General features: G+C 38.7%; 1 protein-coding gene across 2 annotated transcripts in view; it reads right to left on the minus strand.

The window, feature by feature from the left end:
* Positions 1 to 8,051: 8,051 nt before the first annotated feature.
* RNPC3 (RNA-binding region (RNP1, RRM) containing 3) overlaps positions 8,052 to 21,201 on the minus strand; it is a 45,932-nt gene continuing 32,782 nt past the window's right edge. Inside the window, exon 16 of one of the 2 annotated variants that reach the window (XR_824404.1) lies at positions 8,052 to 8,601. The gene's annotated coding sequence lies outside the window, so the exon portion shown is untranslated. The remainder of the gene's footprint in view (positions 8,602 to 21,201) is intronic. The other variant, XR_824406.1, reaches the window with a different exon arrangement.

The following is a 21,201-nucleotide window of genomic DNA, read 5'->3' on the forward strand; positions in this document are numbered from 1 at the left end:
CTTGTGTCCAACTCTTTGTGACCCCATGGACTGCAGCATGTCAGGCTCCTCAGTCCTTCACTATCTCCTGTAGTTTGCTCAGATTCATGTCCAGTGAGTTGGTAATGCTATCTAACCATCTCATACTCTGAAGTCACCTTCTCCTTTAGTCTACAGTCTTTCCCAGCATCAGAGTACTTTTCAATGAGTCAGCTCTTTGCATAAAGTAGCCAAAGTATTGGGACTTCAGCTTCAGCAATAGTCCTTCCAATAAATACTCAGGGGTGATTTCCTTTAGGATTGACTGGTTTGATCTCCTTGCAGTCCAAGGGACTCTTACGAGTCTTCTCCAACACCACAATTAAAAAGCATAAATTCTTCAGCTCTCAGCCTTCTTTATGGACTAATTTCACATCTGGACATGATTACTGGAAAAACTACAGTTATGACTATATGGACTCTTGTCGGCAAAGTGATGCCTCTGCTTTTCTATACTCTATGTTTGTCATAGCTTTCCTTCCAAGGAACAAGTGACTTTTTATTTAATAGCTGCAGTCATGGTCCACAGTGATTTTGGAAACCAAAAATATAAAATCTGTCACTGCTTCCACTTTTTCCCCTTCTACTTCCCATGAACTGATGTGGCCAGATGCCATTTTCTTATTATTATTTTTTTTAACTATTGAGTTTCAAGCCAGCTTTTTCACTCTCCACTTTTACCTTCATCAAGAAGGTCTTTAGTTCATCTTCACTGTCTACCATTAGAATGATATCATCTGCATATCTGAGGTTGTTGCCATTTCTCCTGGCAGTCTTGATCCCAGCTTGTGATTCATCCAGCCCAGCATTTTGCATGATTTACTGTGCACACAAGTTAAATAAGCATGGTGACATTATACAGTCTTGTCATAATTCTTTCCTAATTTTGAACCAGTCAGCTTTTCCATGTTGGGTTCTGTTTCTTCTTGACCTGCATACAGATTTTTCAGGAAACAGGTAAGGTGGTCTGCTACTCCCATCTCTTGAAGAATTTTCCAATTTGTTGCGATCCACACAGTCAAAGGCTTTAGGGTAGCCAATGAAGCAGAAATAGATATTTTTCTGTTAACTCCCTTGCTTTCTCCATGATCCAAAGAATGTTGGCAATTTGCTCTCTGGTTCCTCTACCTCTTAACACCCTGCCTTGTTCATCTGGAAGTTCTTGGTTCACGTGCTGCCAAAGCCTAGCTTGAAGGATTTTGAGCATAACGGTGCTGAGGTTGCGGCTGATGGTTTACTTGCTAAATCATGTCTGACTCTTGTGACCCAAGACTGTGACCTTGGAGGCTCCTCTGCCCATGGGATTTTCAAGGCAAGAATACTGCAATAGACTCCCATTTTCTTTTCCAGGTGATTTTCTTGACCTAGGGATTGAACCCATATCTCCTGCATTGCAGGCAGATTCTTTACTATTGAGTCACCAAGGAAGTCTATAACCTTGGTATAATGGGAAAGCATGTGAAATGAGCACAATTGTATGGTAGTTTGAACATTCTTTGGCATTTCCCTTCTTAGGGACTGGAATAAAAACTGCCCGTTTCCAGTCCTGTGACTACAGCTGAGTTTTCAAAATTTGCTGGCATAGTGAGTTCCAAAGAATTGATGCTTTCAAACTGTGGTGCTGGAGAAGACTCTTGTGAGTCCCTTGGACTGCAAGGAGATCCAACCTGTCCATCCTAAAGGAGACCAGTCTTGGGTGTTCATTGAAAGGACTGATGCTGAGGTTGAAACTCCAATACTTTGGCCACCTCATGTGAAGAGTTGACTCATTGGAAAAGACCCTGATGCTGGGAGAGATTGGGGGCAGGAGGAGGAGGGGACGACAGAGGATGAGAAGCTGGATGGCATCACCGACTCAATGCACATGAGTTTGGGTGAACTCCGGGAGTTGGTGATGGACAGGGAGGCCTAGTGTGCTGCGATTCATGGGGTTGCAAAGAGTTGGACACAACTGAGTGAATGAACTGAACTGAACTGAGTGCAGTACTTTAACAGCATCATCTTTTAGGATTTGAAATAGTTCAGCTGGAGTTTTGTCACCTTCACGATCTTTGTTTTTAGGAATGATTCTTAAGGTCCACATGACTTCACATTCCAGGATGTCTAGGTGAGTGACCACACCATTGTGGTTTTCCAGATCATTAAGACTTTTTTTTTGGTATAGTTCTTCTGTGTATTTTTGCCATCTCTTGTTAATCACGTCTGCTTCAATTAGGTCCTTACAATTTCTGTCCTTTATTGTGCCCATCCTTGTATGAAATGTTCCCTTGATATGTCCAATTTTCTTGAAGAAATCTCAGGTATTTTCTATTCTATTGTTTTCCTCTATTTCTTTGTACTGTTCATTTAAGAAGGCCTTCTTATATCTCTTTGCTATTCTGTAGAACTTTGCATTCAGTTGGCTACAGCTTTCCCTTTCTCCCTTCCATTTCATTTCTCTTCTTTCCTCAGCTATTTGTAAAGTATCCTCAGACAACCAGTTCACCTTCTTGCATTTGTTTTTCTTTAGGACAGTTTTCATCACTTCCTCCTATACAATGTTACCATCTTCTGACCTTAGCTCATCAGACACTGTCGGTCAGATCTAATTCCTTGAATCTATGTATCACCTCCACTTCATAATCATAAAGGATATGAATCAGGTCATTCCTGAATGGCCTAGTGGTTTCCCCTACTTTCTTCAATTTAAGTCTGAATTTTGCAAGAAAGAGCTCTTGATCTGAGCCACAGTCAGCACATATCTTGTTTTTGTTGACTGTATACAGCTTCTCCACCTTTGGCTGCAAAGAATATGGTCAATCTGATTCCACTATTGACCTTCTGGTGATATCCATTTGTAGAGTTGTCTCTTGTGTTGTTGGGAGAGGGTGCCTGCTATGACCAGTGTGTTCTCTTGACAAAACTCTGTTAGCCTTTGCCCTACTTCATTTTGTACTCCTAAGCCAAACTTGCTTGTTACTCCAGGTATCTATTGACTACCTACTTTTGTATCCCAGTCCCCTATGATAAAAAGGAAATGATTTTTTAGTGTTAGTTCTAGAACATGTTGTAAGTCTTCACAGAATCAGTCAACTCCAGCTTCTTCAGCACCAGTGGTTGGGCATAGACTTGGATTACTGTGATACTGAATGGTGTATCTTGAAAACAAACTGAGATCATTCTGTCATTTTTGAGATTGCACCCAAGTACTGCATTTTGGACTCTTTTGTTGACTATGAGCACTAATCCATTTCTTCTAAGGGATTCTTGCCCACAATAGTAAATATAATGGTCATCCAAATTAAATTCGCCCATTCCCATCCATTTTAGTTCACTGATTCTTAAGATGTCAATGTTCAATCTTGCCATCTCCTGCTTATGTGCTCTCTCACTCAGCCGTAACCAAGTCTTTGCTACCCCATGGACTGTAGCCCGGCAGGCCCCTCTGTCCATGGAACTTTCCAGGCAAGGATGCTGGAGTGGGTTTCCATTTCCTGCTCCAGGATATCTTTCCAACCCAGGGATTGAATCTGGGTCTCCTACATCTCCTGCATTGGCAAGCAGATTCTTTACTGCTGTGCCACCAAGGAAGCCCAGAATACTTGGATGGGTTGCCATTTCCTTTGCCAGGGGATCTTCCTGACTCAGGGATTGAACCTGAATCTCCTGGTTGGCAGGCAGGTTCTTTACCACTGAACAACCTGGCAAGCCCATCTCCTGCTTGACCTTGTCCCAATTTACCTTGATTCATAGACCTAATACTTCAGATTTCTATGCAATATTTTTCTTTACAGCACTGGAGTTCACTTTCACTGACAGGCACATCCACAACTAAATGTCATTTCTGCGTTGGCCGAGCTGCTTCACTCTTGCTGAAACTTTTGGTAATTGGCCTTTGTTCTTCCCCAGTAGCACACTGGACAACTTCCAATCTGGGGGGTTCATTTTCTGGCATTATATTTTTGTGCCCTTTCATACTGTCCATGGGGTTCTCCGGGCAAGAATACTGGAGTGGTTTGTCATTTCCTCCTCCAGAGAACCACATTTTGTCAGAACTCTTCACTACGACCTGTCCATCTTGGATGGCCCTGCATGACATAGCTCATAGCTTCAGTGAGTTACACAAGCCCCTTCACCACCACAAGGCTGTAATCCACGAATTGTCTAGTAGTCTCCTCCTTTTCTGGGGTTTAAAGTGAGATGATTATTTCATCTCTTCCAAATCTATCTTATGTTTGTCGCTGTTGAATAGCAGCTTCTCCTTTCCAAGAAGCCTCTCCATAAAGTCTCTCTAAATGGTAGCTTCAAGGTCACAGGTCTGTCACAGCAGTTCCTGACTCCAAATGTATATGCTCTCATTAAATTGTCATTGAGGCTTTCATCTCTGTGTTTCCTTTGGGCTGGGAACCTTGCCTTCTTTATCCTTCTGTTGTTAATGCATTTCAGCACTGAGGATGGAATTTTGGCCCCTACTACGATATGTGAAGATGACAGCACTTCAACAAATATCCAGGAAGCTTCTTGTTCTGAGTGTGGAAACATAACTCCACCTCACTGACAACCACAAGATAGAGAAGCAACTTCAGGGAAGAGAGGTGAGGCCCAGAACCTGTCTAACTGCTCTTTGGATATTAATCTGTTATTAGATACATGACTAGCAAATATTTTCTCCCATTCTGTGGGTGGATTTTTTTCTCTATAGATAGTGGTTTGTTTTTTTGACATTCAAGTTTTAAATATTATCATGAAATCCAATTTGACTGGTTTTTGTTACTTGTGTTGTTGGTGGCATATCTAAGAAATCATTGCCAGATAAAGCATGACTTGTGAAGTCTTTATCCCATATTTTCCTCTAAGGTTTCATTGTTTTAGCTCTTAAATTTATATCTTTGATCCATTTTGAGATAATTTTTGTATATAGTGTTAGCTAAGTGACCAAGTTTATTCTTTTACATGTGAATATTCAGTTTTTTCAGCACCATTTGTTAAAAAGACTCTTTAACAGGTCTTAGAAACCTAGTCAAAAAACATTTCACCATACGTATAACACATTCATTCATTTCTGGGCTATTTTATTTCATTGGTTTATATGTTTGTTTTTATGACATTATCACATTTTAGGTTTGTAGTAGGTTTTGACATCAGGAAGTGTGAGTATTACAGCTTTGTTCTTCAAAAGACTGTTTTGGCCATTTGGGGTCCCTTAAAATTCCATATAGATTTTAGAATGAATTTTCTTATTGCTAAAAAAAAAAAAAAATTGGGGATTTTGATAAGAACTGCATTGAGTCTGTAGATCTCTTTCCATAGAATTTATATTTCAACACCATTAGATCTTCCAATCCATAAATATGGGATTTGTTTCCATTTATTTATTTCTATCAGCAATGTTTTATAGTTATTACTATACAAGTCTTTCATCTTCTTCATTAATTCCTAAGCATTTTATTCACTTTCATGCTATTTTTTAAATTTATTTATTTTAATTGAAGGCTAATTACTTTACAATATTGTAGTGGTTTTGCCATACATTGACATGAATTAGCCATGGATGTACATGTGTTCCCCATCCTGAAACCCCACCCACCTCCCTCCCCATCCCATCCCTCTGAGTCATCTCAGTGCACCAGTGCACCTTGAGCACCCTGTCTCATGCATTGAACTTGGACTGGCAATCTGTCTCACATATGATAATATACATGTTTCAATGCTATTCTTTCAAATCATCTCACCCTTGCCTTCTCCCAGAGTCCAAAAGACTGTTCTATACATCTGTGTCTCTTTTGCTGTCTCGCATATAGGGTTATCATTATCATCTTTTTAAATTCCATATATATGCATTAGTATACTGTACTGGTGTTTTTCCTTCTGGCTTACTTCACTCTGTATAATAGGCTCCAGTTTCATCCACCTCATTAGAACTGATTCAAGTGTATTCTTTTTAATGGCTGAGTAATACTCCATTGTGTATATGTACCACGGCTTTCTTATCCATTCATCTGCTGATAGACATCTAGGTTGCTTCCATGTCCTAGCTGTTATAAACAGTGCTACAGTGAACATTGGGGTACACGTCTCTTTCAATTCTGGTTTCCTCGGTGTGTATGCCCAGCAGTGGGATTGCTGGGTCATATGGCAGTTCTATTTCCAGTTTTTTTAAGGAATCTCCACACTGTTCTCCATAGTGGCTGTACTAGTTTGCATCCCACCAACAGTGTAAGAGGGTTCCCTTTTCTCCACACCCTCTCCAGCATTTACTGCTTGTAGACTTTTGGGTAGCAGCCATTCTGACCTGCGTGAGATGGTACCTCATTGTGGTTTTGATTTGCATTTCTCTGATAATGAGTGATGTTGAACATCTTTTCATGTGTTTGTTAGCCATCTGTATGTCTTCTTTGGACAAGTGTCTGTTTAGTTCTTTGGCCCATTTTTTGATTGGGCCGTTTATTTTTCTGGAATTGAGCTGCAGGAGTTGCTTGTATATTTTTGAGATTAATTCTTTGTCAGTTGCTTCATTTGCTATTATTTTCTCCCATTCTGAAGGCTGTCTTTTCACCTTGCTTACAGTTTCCTTCGTTGTGCAAAAGCTTTTAAGTTTAATTAGGTCCCATTTGTTTATTTTTGCTTTTATTTCCACTACTCTGGGAGGTGGGTCATAGAGGATCCTGCTGTGGTTTATGTCAGAGAGTGTTTTGCCTATGTTTTCTTCTAGGAGTTTTATAGTTTCTGGTCTTACTTTCATGCTATTGTAAACTGAATTGTTTCCATGTACAGATTGATCAGTCCTTTTCATATTGTTCATTATTCATGTATAGAAATGCAACTGATTTTTGTATGTTGATTTTGTGTGTGTGTGGGGGGGGGCTCTTCAGGGTTTTCTAAATAAGATCGTATCTACAATTCAATAGAAAAAAAAAAAACAATTTCAAAATAGGCAAAGGACTGGAACAGATTTTTTTTTTTTACAAATAAGACATACAATGTGCAACAGGTACATGAAAAGACGTTCAACATAACCAATCAACAGAAAAATGCAAACCAAAATCACAATGAGATCACCCACCTTACACCTGTTTGTATGACTATCATCAAAAAGGAAAGAGATAAGAAATGTCAGCAAGAATGTGAACAAAAGAGAAGGCTTATACTCTGCAGGTGGAAATGTAAACTGGTAGTCACTATGAAAAACAGCATGAGAATTCCTCAAAAAATTAAAATCTATCTACTATATGATCCACTAATTCCACTTTTTAGTATATATTCAAAGTAAAACAAAAAACAAAAAAACATTATTTAGAAGAGGTATCTGTACTACTATGTTCATTGCAAGAGAACCTACAGGGCCATCAACAAATCAATGGATCAAGAAAACATGATATACGTATATATGTATGCACACACACACATGAATACATACACTTATGCATAATATTTCACTGTGTGTGAATGAGCTTGGAGGCATTAAAGAAACCAGACAGAAGACAACCAAATACTGCATGGTATCATTTCTATTTAAAAAAAAAAAAGTTAAGCTCATATCCAGAGAGTAGGAAAGTGGCTGCCAGGGGCTGGGTGGTGGGAAGTAGAGCAAGGTTGGTAAAGGTTACAGACTTTGTTATAAAATGAATAAGGACTAAGGACATGACGTATAATGACTATAGTTGGTAACAATGTAATCTATAATTAAAATTTGCTAAGAGAGTAGTTGGAGAAGGAAATGGCAACCCACTCCAGTGTTCTTGCCTGGAGAATCCCAGGGATGGGGGAGCCTGGTGGGCTGCTGTCTCTGGGGTTGCACAGAGTCAGACACGACTGAAGCAACTTAGCAGCAGCAGCAGCAAAAGAGTAGTACTTAAATGTTCTCATTAAAATAGAAAATGAAACAAAAATATGTGGTATGATGGATGTGTGAAATAAATCAATGTGGATATTCTTTTCCAGTGTATACATATGTTAAATCACTGTGTTGTATACTTTTAGAATTTTATATGTCAACTATATCTCCCTAAAGCTGAAAAAAAAAAAAAAGATCATCTGTGAACAGACATAATTTACTTCTTCCTTTTCACTTTGAATCCTTTTTATTCTTTTCTTGCCAGATTGCTCTGGGTACAACTTTCAGCACTACGTTGAACAAAAGTGGCAACAGTGGGCTTCCTTGACTTGTTTTGGTTCTTAGTGGAAATGCTTTCAAAGTCTATTGCCATGGAGTATGATGCTATGAGTTTTTCATTTAAGAATATTATTATACTGAGGTAGTTTCCTCTGTTCCCAGTTCGTTGAATGCTTTTATCATGAAAGTATATTGAATTATGTCAAACTATTTTCTGTCAATTAAGATGATAGTGTAGTTTTTGTCCTTCATTCTGTTAGGTTTGATAGACTTTCAATGCTGAACCATCCTTATATTCCAGTATAGATCCCTTATGGTCATGATGTAAAATCTTTTTAATATGCTCCTTTTAAGGAGTTTTGCATCAGTGTTGAACCAAAGGGATATTGGCCTGCAGTCTTCTTTATTTGAAGTGTCTTTCTCTTTATTTGATATTAGGGTAATATTGGTCTCATGGAATCAATCAGGAACCTTTCCTTCCTCTTCAATTTCTGTGAAAAGTTTAAGAAAAATCAGTTTGAATTATTCCTTAAATGCTTGCCAGAAATCAATAGTGAAGCCATAAGGCTCAAGGCTTATCTTTGTTGGGAGATTTGTGATCACTGATTCAATCTCTGTCCTAGTTACAGGTCTATTCAGAATTTCTATTTCTTTGCAGTTTAGTCTTTAGTAAGTTTGTGTTTCTAGGAATTTGTCCATTTTATCTAGTTATATATTTCATTAGTGGAGAATTATTACAGTACTTTTACAGTCCTTTTTATTTCTATAGAATCTGTAATGTAGAATGTCTCCAATTTCATTTCAGATTTTAGTGATTTTTTTTTTCCTGTATCACTATAGGTATAGGTTTGTCAATTTTGTTTTTGAGCAATCAACTTTTGGTTCTATTGATTTTCTTGATTTTTTAAATTCCTTATTTCACTTATCTCCACTCTAATTTTTATTATGTTCCTACGTTGGGTTTAGTTTGTTCTTCTTTTTCTAGTCCTTTAAAGTTATAAAGCTAACTCATTGATTTGAAATCTTTGTTTTTTAATGTTAGTGATTCTAACTATAAAATCTCCTCTAAGCACTACTTTTGATACATCCCATAGTTTTGGTCAAAGCAACCAGTCAATCTTAAAGGAAATCAACCCTTGAATATTCATTGGAAGGACTAATGCTGAAGCTGAAGCTCCAGTAATTTTGCTCCCTCATGAGAAGAGCTGATTCACTGGAAAAGATTTTGATTCTGGGAAAGATTGAGGGCAAGAGAAGAAGGGGGTGACAGAGGATGAAATGGTTGGACGGCATCACTGACTCAATGGACATGAGTTTGTACAAATTCCAGGAGATAACAAAGAACAGTGAAGCCTGTTGTGCTGCAGTTCATAGGGTCACAAAGAGTTGGACATAGCTTAGCGATGAACAATAGTTTTGGCATGTTGCGTTTCTGTTTTTGTTTCTAAGTACTTCCTAATTTCCCATGTAATTTCTTTGACCCACTAGTTGTTCAACAGTGTACTGTTTAATTTCAACAACAGTGTGGATTTTCCAGTTTTCCTCCTTTATTTATTTCTAACATTATCCCATTGTGGTTGGAGAAGATACTTTATACATCTTTTTACAAATCTATTGAAACTTAATCTGTGGCCAGACATATGGTCTATTCTGGAAAATGTTCCATGGACACTTGAGATAAACATGTATGCTATTGTTGGCTATGGTGTTCTGTATATGGCTGTTAGGCAGGGAGTTACTTAGTCATTTATTTCCTTACTTCTGTTTAACTGAACTACACATTATCATTACCAGAGCCCAGGAGTTTCCAACTATTATTGTAGAATTATCTATTATTCTCTTCCAACTGTCAGTTTTTGATTCATATATTTTGACAATCTGTCAGTAGGCATGTAAATAATTATAATATCATTTTCCTCTATTGAAATTTGTATTAATGTTTTTGTTTCTTCCAACTTTTTAGACTTTGTCTATTTTGTATATGTCTATTTTAATACAGCCACACCTGAACTTTTTTGCTTATTATTTGCATGGAGTATTATTTTCAAAATTTCAAACTATTTGGCCTTTGGATCTGAAGTGACTGTTGTAGTTAGAGTACACAGTGGATTCCAGTGTTTAAATCCATTTTCTCAATCTTGGTGTTTTGCTGGGAGAGTTTAATTCATTTATACTTTAAAGAGACTATTATTTTGCTTGCTTACTATATGCCTCATAGTTGTTGTTTTAAGGTGGGGGACAGCTCATTAATTCCTTTAGTGACTTTTCAGTTTAGGTCAGTCGCTCAGTTGTGTCCAACTCTTTGTGACTGCATGGACTGCAGCACACTAGGCTTCCCTGTCCATCACCAACTCCTGGAGTTTGCTCAAACTCATGTCCATTGAGTGGGTGATGCCATCCAACTATCTCATCCTTTGCTATCCCCTTCTCCTCCAACCTTCAATCTTTTCCAGCATCAGGGTCTTTACATCCAGAGAAGGCAATGGCAACCCAGTCCCGTACTCTTGCCTGGAAAATCCCATGGATGGAGGAGCCTGGTAGGCTGCAGTATACGCGGTCGATAGGAGTCGGACATGACTGAGTGACTTCACTTTCACTTTTCACTTTCATGCATTGGAGAAGGAAATGGCAACCCACTCCAGTGTTCTTGCCTGGAGAATCCCAGGGATGGGGAAGCCTGGTGGGCTGCCATCTATGGGGTCGCACAGAGTCAGACACAACTGAAGTGACTTAGCAGCAGCAGCAGTTCTTTACATCAAGAGGCCTAAGAATTGGAGTTTCACCTTCAGCATCAGTCCTTCCAATGAACACCCAGGACTGACTTCCTTTAGGATTGACTGGTTGGATCTCCATGCTGTCCAAGGGACTCTCAAGATCTTCTCCAACACCACAGTTCAAACACATCAATTGTTCGGTGCTCAGCTTTCTTTATAGTCCAACTTTCACATCCATACATGACTCCTGAAAAAACCATAGCTTTGACTAGACAGATCTTCGTTGGAAAACTAATGTCTCTATTTTTTAATTTGCTGTCTAGATTAGTCATAACATTTCTTCCAAGAAGCAAGCGTCTTTTAATCTCATGGCTGCAGTCATCATCTGCAGTGATTTTGCAGCCCCCCAAAATAAAGTCTCTCACTGTTTCCATCGTTTCTCCATTTGCCATGAAGTGATGGGACCTGATGCCACGATCTTAGTTTTCTGAATGCTGAGTTTTAAGCCAACTTTTTCACTCTCCTATTTCACTTTCACCAAGAGGTTCCTTAGTTCTTCACTTTCTTGCCATAAGGGTGGTGTCATCTGCATATCTGAGGTTATTGATATTTCTTCCAGCAATCTTGATTCCAGCTTGTGCTTCATCCAGTCCAGCATTACTCATGATGTACTCCGGATATAAGTTAAATGAGCAGGGTGACAATATACAGCCTTGACATACTCCTTTCCCGATTTGGAACCTGTCTGTTGTTCAATGTCCAGTTCTAACTGTTGCTTCTTGACCTGCATACAGATTTCTCAGGAGGCAGGTCAGGTGGTCTGGTATTCCAATCTCTGGAAGAACATTCCACAGTTTATTGTGATCCACACAGTCAAAGGCTTTTGCATAGTCAATAAAGCAGAAGTAGATGCTTTTCTGGAACTTTATTGCTTTTTTGATGATCCAACAGATGTTGGCAATTTGATCTAGGTTCCTCTGCCTTTTCTAAATCTAGCTTGATCATCTTGAAATTCACCATTGACGTACTGTTGAAGCCTGACTTGGAGAATTTTGAGCATTACTTTGCTAGCATGAGATGAGTGCAACTGTGCAGTAGTTTGAGCATTCTTTGGCATTGCCTTTCTCTGGGATTGGAATGAAAACTGACCTTTTCCAGTTTTGGCCACTGCTGAGTTTTCCAAATTTGGTGACATATTGAGTGCAGCACTTCCGCAGCATCATCTTTTGGGATATGAAACAGCTCAACTGGAATCCATGACCTCCACTAGCTTTGTTTCTAGTGATGCTTCCTAAGGCCCACTTGACTTCACATTCCAGGATGTCTGGCTCTAGGTGAGTGAAAAAACCATCTTGGTTATCTGGGTCATAAAGATCATTTTTTGTATACTTCTTCCATGTATTCTTGTCACCTCTTCTTAATATCTTCTGCTTCTGTTAGGTCCATACCATTTCTGTCCTTTATTGTGCCCATATTTGCATGAAGAGTTCCCTTAGTATCTCTAATTTTCTTGAAGAGATCTCTAGTCTTTCCCATTCTATTGTCTTTCTCTATTTCTTTGCATTGATCACTGAGGAAGGCTTTCTTATCTCTCCTTGCTATTCTTTGGAACTCTGCATTCAAATGGGTGTATCTTTCCTTTTCACTTCTCTTCTTTTCACAGCTATTTGTAAGGCCTCCTCAGATAGCCTTTTGCTTTTTTGTATTTATTTTTCTTGAGGATGGTCTTGATCCCTGTATCCTGTACAATATCACAAACCTCCACCCATAGTTCTTCAGGCTCTCTGTCTATCAGATCTAATTCCTTGAATCTATTTGTCACTTCCACTGTATAATTTTAAGCAATTTGATTTAGGTCATACCTGAATAGTCTAGCAGTTTTCCCTACTGTCCCCAATTTAAGTCTGAATTTGGTAATAATGAGTTCATGATCTGAGGCACGGTCAACTGCTAGTCTTGTTTTTGCTGACTGTATAGAGCGTCTGCATGCTGCTGCTGCTGCTGCTAAGTCGCTTCAGTCGTGTCCGGCTCTGTGCGACCCCATAGATGGCAACCCACCAAGCTCCCCCGTCCCTGGGATTCTCCAGGCAAGAACACTGGAGTGGGTTGCTGTTTCCTTCTCCAATGCTGCAAATAATATAACCAATCTGATTTCACTATTGACCACTTGGTGATGTCCATGTGTAGAGTCTTCTCTTGTGTGGTTGGAAGAGGGTGTTTGCTATGACCAGTGCATTCTCTTCGAAGAACTCTATTAGCCTTTGCCCTGCTTCATTCTGTACTCCAAGACCAAATTTGCCTGTTAATCCAGGGAATTCTTGACTTCCTGCTTTTGCATCCACTCCCCTGTAACGAAGGGGACATCTTTTTTGGGTGTTAGTTCTAAAAGGTCTTGTAGGTCTTCATAGAAACATTCAACTTCAGCTTCTTCAGCATTACTTGTCGGGACATAGACTTGGATTACTGTGATATTTAATGGTTTGCCTTGGAAATGAACAGAAATCCTTTTGTATTTTTTGAGACTGCATCCAAGTACTGCATTTGGACTCTTGCTAACTATGGCTACTCCATTTCTTTTAAGGGATTCTTGCTGACAGTAGTAGATATAATGGTCATCTGAGTTAAGTTCACCCATTCCAGTCCATTTTAGTTTGCTCATTCCTAAAATGCCAATGTTCACTCTTGCCATCTCCTGATTGATCACTTCCAATTTGCCTTGATTCATGGACCTAACATTCCAGGTTCCTATGCAATATTGCTCTTTATAGCATCAGACTTTACTTCCATCACCAGCCACATCAACAACTGGGTGTTGTTTTTGCTTTGGCTCCATCTCTTCATTCCTTCTGGAGTTATATCTCCACTGATCTCCAGTAGCATATTGGGCACCTACTGTCCTGGGGAGTTCATCTTTCAGTGTCCTTGCTTTTTGCCTTTTCATACTGTTCATAGGGTTCTCAAGGCAAGAGTACTGAAGTGGTATGCCATTCCCTTCTCCAGTGGACCACGTTTTATCAGAACTCTCCACCATGTCCCATCCATCTTGGGTGGCCCTGAATGGCATGGCTCATAGTTTTATTTAGACAAGGCTGTGGTCCATGTGATCAGACTGGTTATTTTTCTGTGATGTGTCTCCTCAGGAGATACTCAAAGACTGTTCTGTCTCAGTCTCTGTGTTCTGGTGCACACAAAGCATGTTTGATCCCTCTGAGCATCTTTGGCAGGTATGGGGTTAGAGTCTAAATGTGATTTCACCCCTCCTACCATCTTGCTGGGGTTTCCCCTTTGCCCTTGGATGTGGGGTATCTCTTCAAATTCGCTCAGTGCCACACTGCCACCACTCCAGCACCACAGTGTCTTTTACGTTGACATTTTTTGGTAGTAAAAGGTTTAAATACTTCTTCATTTTTTTATGTGTGTATTCTATAGCTCTTTTCCTTGTGGTTACCATGGAGTTTACACTTAACATACTAGTTATAAATTCTAATTCATTTTATACTAGCTTAGCTTCAATAACATACAAAAAATGTCTTTACACTTCTGTTTCCAGTCTTCAGTCATTGAGGTTCCCTGAATTAAATCTTTATACACTGTGTGCCCCTAAACATAAACAACTATTTTAAATTCATTAGTCCCTTAAATGAAGTAGAAAACAACATGTAGATTTACAGACCACAATTACAATAAAACAAACGTATTGACTAAACATTGTCTATTCAATGTATTAGTCTATTAAATCCTGTAGATAACAAATGTAGTAACTGAACACTTTTACAATATTAGCTTTTATAATTGGTCCTATATTTCTCTTTATTATGCTCTGCATTTCTCCATATGACTTTAGTTATGATCTAGTGTCCTTTCATTTGACCCTTGCAAGATTTTCATGAGCATTTCTTGCAAGGAAGGTCTAGTGGTAAACTCTCTGAGCTTTATGTAGGAATGTCAATATCTCCTTCACTTTTGAAGAGAAAAAAACAAACAAAATGGTCTTGCCAGATAGGAAATTCCTAGTTGAATTTTTCTTCTTTTAGCACTTTATATCAGCCCACTTCTTTTGGCCTCCCAAGTTCCTGATGGAAAATCTTCTGATAATTTTTGAGAATCCCTTTTATGTGGGTATTCACTTCTCTGTCTTATGCAATTTTATTATGTCTTGATATGGACTTTTGAGTCAGTTTTACTTGGAATTCACTGAACTTCTTGGATATTTATATTCATAACTTTCATCAGATTTGTTTTCAGCTATTACTTCCTCAATTATTCTCTTTCTGTCTCTCCTGTGATTCAGTGTGCCTGCTGGCCTGCTTGATGGCTTTCCACAGGACACTTAGCCTATGTTCATTTTTCTTCAATCTTTGGATTGTTCCTCAAATTTGATAATTTTCATTGTCCTATATTTTTTGTCTGGTGTACACTGATTCTTTCTTCTGCATACTCAAATCTCCTGGGCATTCCTCTAGTGAATTCCCTGTTTCAGTTATTGTACTTTTCAGCTCCAAAAATATTTGATTTTTAGGTTTCCTATCTATTGATATTGCCATTTATTCATAAATTGCTTTGCTTTTACTTCCTCCACATCTTCTGTTAGTCTCTTGAGCATCTTTAGAACAGTTATTTTACTCTTTGCTTAGTATATCTACCATCAGATCTTCTTCAGGAACAGTTTCCATACATTATTTTCCTTTGAATCACTCAAATTTTCCTGTTCCTTTGTATGCCTTGTAAATTTTTCTTTTGTTGAAAACTAGTCACTTGATTTTACATTATGTTAACTCTGGAGTTCAGATTCTCCCCCTTCTACAGTTTGCTCATTGGTTATTGTTTTTGGTTTTTAAATTATTGCATGCTGTATCTGTGTTAAGGATCAACCTGAATTGTAAAATCAAAGTCTTCTCATATTTTTTACCCTTTCCCTGGGTTTAGTGGTCAATTTCTAATCTTCCCCATATGTGCAGTTTTTTGTAATGTCCTAGTCTTTAAGCATGTCTGACTCTCCAAAGTGGGAAAACTAAAGAGGAAAGGAAAAGGGGGGGACCTGGCTTATTATTCCCCTGTAAGTCACTTCACTGGGGGTGGAAGAGATAGGATATATGGCTTACAAACGTGGGAGGTATAACAGCCATGACTGCCAATCTCTGCACCTCTGTGATCAAAAGTGGCATAAACAATTATGGCATAGATCCCTCAATATTTAAGAGTTCAGTGTTCTCTTTGCCCACCTTGACTCCTATCAGCAAGGTGCTCCAGGATACATATATGGATGCCTGCCACATGGTTGGGGTTGGGAAACTGGTTGCTATTACTATGCTAAGAGCTGAAACTGGCCTAAATTAACTACAATTTACTGTCCAAGACTTCGTCTGGAAGTTGCAAGCCCTAGACTCCAGAATTCCAAAATAGTGACTCTGGTGCAACTATATTAGGTGTTAGGTTGGACTCCTGGTACTTCCTACTCCATCATCTTCCCAGAAAACTCTTAGGTATAGATTTTTGTGTGAACATAGTTTTCATTGTTCTTAGATAAATACTCAGAAGTGTGGTGGATAGGTCACATGTTAACATTACTACAAACTTCCTCAAACTGTTTTGTAAAACAGGTTGTACCATTTTGTAATTTCACTAGCAATGTATGAAAGCTGTAGTTGCTCCACATTCTTGACTAATCTTAGTACTATCAGAGTGTATTTTAAGCCACTCTAATAGGTGTGTGATGCCATCTTATTGTGGTTGTATTTTGTATTTGTCTAAATAGATCAAATTGCCAACATCCGTTGGATCATCAAAAAAGTAAGAGTTCCAGAAAAACATCTATTCCTGCTTTATTGACTATGCCAAAGCCTTTGACTGTGTGGATCACTATAAACTGTGGAAAATTCTGAAAGAGATGGGAATACCAGACCACCTGACCTGCCTCTTGAGAAACATGTATGCAGGTCGGGAAGCAACAGTTAGAACTGGACATGGAACAACAGACTGGTTCCAAATAGGAAAAGGAGTACATCAAGGCTGTATATTGTCACTATGCTTATTTAACTTATATGCAGAGTACATCATGAGAAACGCTGGGCTGGAAGAAGCACAAGCTGGAATCAAGATTGCCGGGAGAAATATCAATAACCTCAGGTATGCAGATGACACCACCCTTCTGGCAGAAAGAGGAACTAAAGAGCCTCTTTTTTTTTATTTTATTTATTTTTTTTTTCTCTAATTTTATTTTATTTTTAAACTTTACATAATTGTATTAGTTTTGCCAAGAGCCTCTTGATGAAGGTGAAAGAGGAGAGTGAAAAAGTTGGCTTAAAGCTCAACATTCAGAAAACTAAGATCATGGCATCTGGTCCCATCACTTCATGACAAATAGATGGGAAACAGTGGCAGACTTTATTTTGGAAGGTTCCAAAATCACTGCAGATGGTGACTGCAGCCATGAAATTTAAGGACGCTTACTCCTTGGAAAAAAAGTTATGACCAAACTAAACAGCATGTGAAAAGCAGAGACATTACTTTGTCAACAAAGGTCCATCTAGTCAAGGCTATGGTTTTTCCAGTAGTCATGTATGGATATGAGTGTTGGACTATAAGAAAGCTGAGGGCCGAAGAATTGATGCTTTTGAACTGTGGTGTTGGAAAAGACTTTTGAGAGTCTCTTGGACTGCAAGGAGATCCAACCAGTCCATCCTAAAGGAGATCAGTCCTGGGTGTTCACTGGAAGGACTGATGTTGAAGCTGAAACTCCAATAGTTTGGCCACTTGATGCAAAAAGCTGACTCATTGGAAAAGACCCTGATGCTGGGTAAGACTGAGGGCAGAAGGGGACGACGGAGGATGAGATCATTGGACGGCATCACCAACTCAATGGACATAAGTTTGGGTAAACTCCAGGAGCTGGTGATGGTCAAGGAGGCCTAGTGTGCTGCAGTTCATGGGGTTGCAGAGTTGGACACGACTGAACTGAATGGATGATGATGTGAAGCATCATTTCATGTGCTTATTTGTCATCTGTAAGTCTTTGGTGTTTACAAATTATTTGTTCATTTTTATTTTTACAGTTATTTATATATATCCTGGATATTCTTTTGTCAAATATATGCTCCCCAAAGACTGTCCCCAGTGTGTGACTGCCTCTTTATTTTTCATAGCATCTTCTGAATAAGATTTTTATTGGATGACATCTAATTTATCTTTATTTTCAATGGAGAAAACTTTTGGTGTTGTATACAGGAATTCCTTGTGTAAGCAATGTCACACAGATATTTTTTCCTGTAACTTTTGGTCTGTATTTCAAATTTTGTGTGAGAGAAATTTTTTAAAGGTTTCCCTTTTGTGTGTGTGTGTGTGTGGGGACGGGTATAGGTGTCCAATTATTCCAACATCTTATATTTAAATAGCAATCCTCTCCACTGAACTGTCTTCTCATTTTTGTCAAAAATTAATGTGCCATACACGTGTGGGTCTACTTGTGGACTTTTCTATTTCAGTGATCTATGCATCTATCCTTCTGCCAAATACACTGCTATTCTAGGTTTATAATAAACCTTAGAAGTATGTAACAAGTCATATAATTGTTTTGTTTTTTTAAATTGTGCTGGACATTCTGGTTGCTGTTTTTCCAAAGAGCTCTGAAAGTCAGTTTAGCAATATCAACAAATTATCCTGCTACAATTTTCAATTTGAAATGAATCTATTTGAGGTGACATCACAATAATCATGACTCTTTCAGGTCATGTATACAGTATAGTTCTCTGTTTACTTAGGTCTTTATTTTTTATCAAAATTTGGGGAAGGGCCTTTGGCATAAGTGTCTAGTACACATTTTGGTAGACTTAGATACTCAAGCTGGTTTTAGAAAAGGCAGAGGAATCAGAAACCAAAGAGCCAACAACCACTGGATCATCGAAAAAGCAAGAAAGCTCCAGAAAAACATCTATTTCTGATCACTGACTATGCCAAAGCCTTTGACTGTGTGGATCACAATAAACTGTGGAAAATTCTGAAAGAGATGGGAATACCAGACCACCTGACCTGCCTCTTGAGAAACCTATATGCAGGTCAGAAAGCAAGTTAGAACTGGACATGGAACAACAGACTGGTTCCAAATAGAAAAAGGAGTACGTCAAGGCTGTATATTGTCACCCTGCTTATTTAACTTATATGCAGAGTACATCATGAGAAATGCTGGGCTGGAAGAAGCACAAGCTGGAATCAAGATTGCAGGGAGAAATATCAATAACCTCAGATATGCAGATGACACCACCCTTATGGCAGAAAGTGAAGAGGAACTCAAAAGCCTCTTGACAAAGGTGAAAGAGGAGAGTGAAAAAGTTGGCTTAGAACTCAACATTCAGAAAATGAAGATCATGGCTCTGGTCCCATCACTGCATGGGAAATAGATGGGGAAACAGTGTCAGACTTTATTTTTGGGGGCTCCAAAATCACTGCAGGTTGTGATTGCAGCCATGAAATTAAAAGACGCTTACTCCTTGGAAGAAAAGTTATGACCAACCTAAATAGCATATTGAAAAACAGAGACGTTACTTTGCCAACAAAGGTCCGTCTAGTCAAGGCTATGGTTTTTCCAGTGGTCATGTATGGATGTGAGAGTTGGACTGTGAAGAAAGCTGAGCGCCCAAGAATTGATGCTTTTGAATTGTGGTGTTGGAGAAGACTCTTCAGAGTCCTTTGGACTGCAAGGAGATCCAACCAGTCCCTTCTGAAGGAGATCAGCCCTGGGATTTCTTTGGAAGGAATGATGCTAAAGCTGAAACTCCCAGTAGTTTGGCCACCTCATGCAAAGAGTTGACTCATTGGAAAAGACCCTGATGCTGGGAGGGATTGGGGGCAGGAGGAGAAGGGGACTATAGAGGATGAGATGTCTGGATGGCATCACTGACTCGATGGACCTGAGTCTGAGTGAACTCCGGAGTTGGTGATGGACAGGGAGGCCTGGGGTGCTGCGATTCATGGGGTCGCTAAGAGTCGGACACGACTGAGCGACTGAACTGAACTGAACTGATACCTAATTATTTCAATTCTGGTACTACTGCAAATGTTAATTGTAGAAAAAATTTTCAAGATTTAGTAGTTCATTGCTAATTTATTTACTGACTTCTACATATTTACTTTTAATCTTAAAATCTTGTTTAACTCAACTGTTGGAGTCTTTAAATCTTTGGGATTTTCTACATGAACAATCATATCACCTCTGTACAGGAATAGTTTTATTTCTTAATTTCCAATTTGTATACTCTTCTGTTTCTCATTTTATGAACTGGCTGTCAGTGAGATGTTGAATAGTAGTGAGTGGGGCCTTCCTTGACTTGTTTCGCCTTACTTTTGGGAAAAACATTTAGCCTTTAGGACTTCTCTGTGGCTCAGATGGCAAAGCATCTGCCTACAATGCAAGAGAACCAGGTTCGATCCCTGGGTCACGAAGATCCTCTGGAGAAGGAAACTGCAACCCACTCTAGTACATCTGCCTGGAAAGTCCCATGGATGGAGGAGCCTGTTAGACTACAGTTCATGGGGTCACAAAGAATGGGACACGACTGAGTGACTTCACTTTGAAGAACAATTGGGAGACTTTGTGGACACTTTACAGCTTAAGGAAGCTCTTTTCCATTCCCAGTTTACTGAGTTTTTACCAAGAATGGATATTTAGCTTTGTCAAATGCTTTTCTTTCATTTATTAAGATGATCATATGCGTTTTCTTCTTTAGTCTGTCAACAGGATAATTTACATTTATTGATCTCAAAAGGTTCATTAGACTGCCTTTCCCAATATAAAGTTCTCTTGGTCATGATTTAAATCCTTTTTATATATGGCTTCATTCAACTTGCTAATATTTTGTTGCAGATTTTTGCATCTATACTTACAAGAAATAGAAAGTTTTCTTTTATGACCAAGGTAATGCATGCATCTCAACATGAATTTGGAAGTGTTTTGTTGTACAGTATTGTTGGTTTCTTCATTTAATGTTTTGCAGAATTCACAAGTGAAGCCCTTCAGGCCTCCAGGGAAACTTTTAACTACAAAGTAAATTTATTAGGTACAGAGTTATTCAGAGTTGAGAAGTAGGTTACCTGCTTCTCAAATTAATTTAATACTTTCAGGAAGTTAGCTCATTTCATCAAAGTTGTCATATTTATGGAAATAAATTTACTAAAAATACTCCAGTATCATTTTCTTACAACCTGAGAGGGAAGAGGGGTTTTCCTTTGCCTTCAGGCTAGAACTTTTTCAATTGATCTTCTCAGGAACTAGTTCTGTTTCCAATATTTTCAACTCTTTTCTGTCTACAAGTTCACTGATTTATAATTATTTTCATTATTTCCTTGTTCTGCATTGTTTATTCTTTTTCAGTTCCTTATGGTAGA

Source organism: Bison bison, unplaced genomic scaffold (genome assembly GCF_000754665.1).
Source record: "Bison bison bison isolate TAMUID 2011002044 unplaced genomic scaffold, Bison_UMD1.0 scf7180017864519, whole genome shotgun sequence".
Lineage (NCBI taxonomy): Eukaryota > Metazoa > Chordata > Mammalia > Artiodactyla > Bovidae > Bison > Bison bison.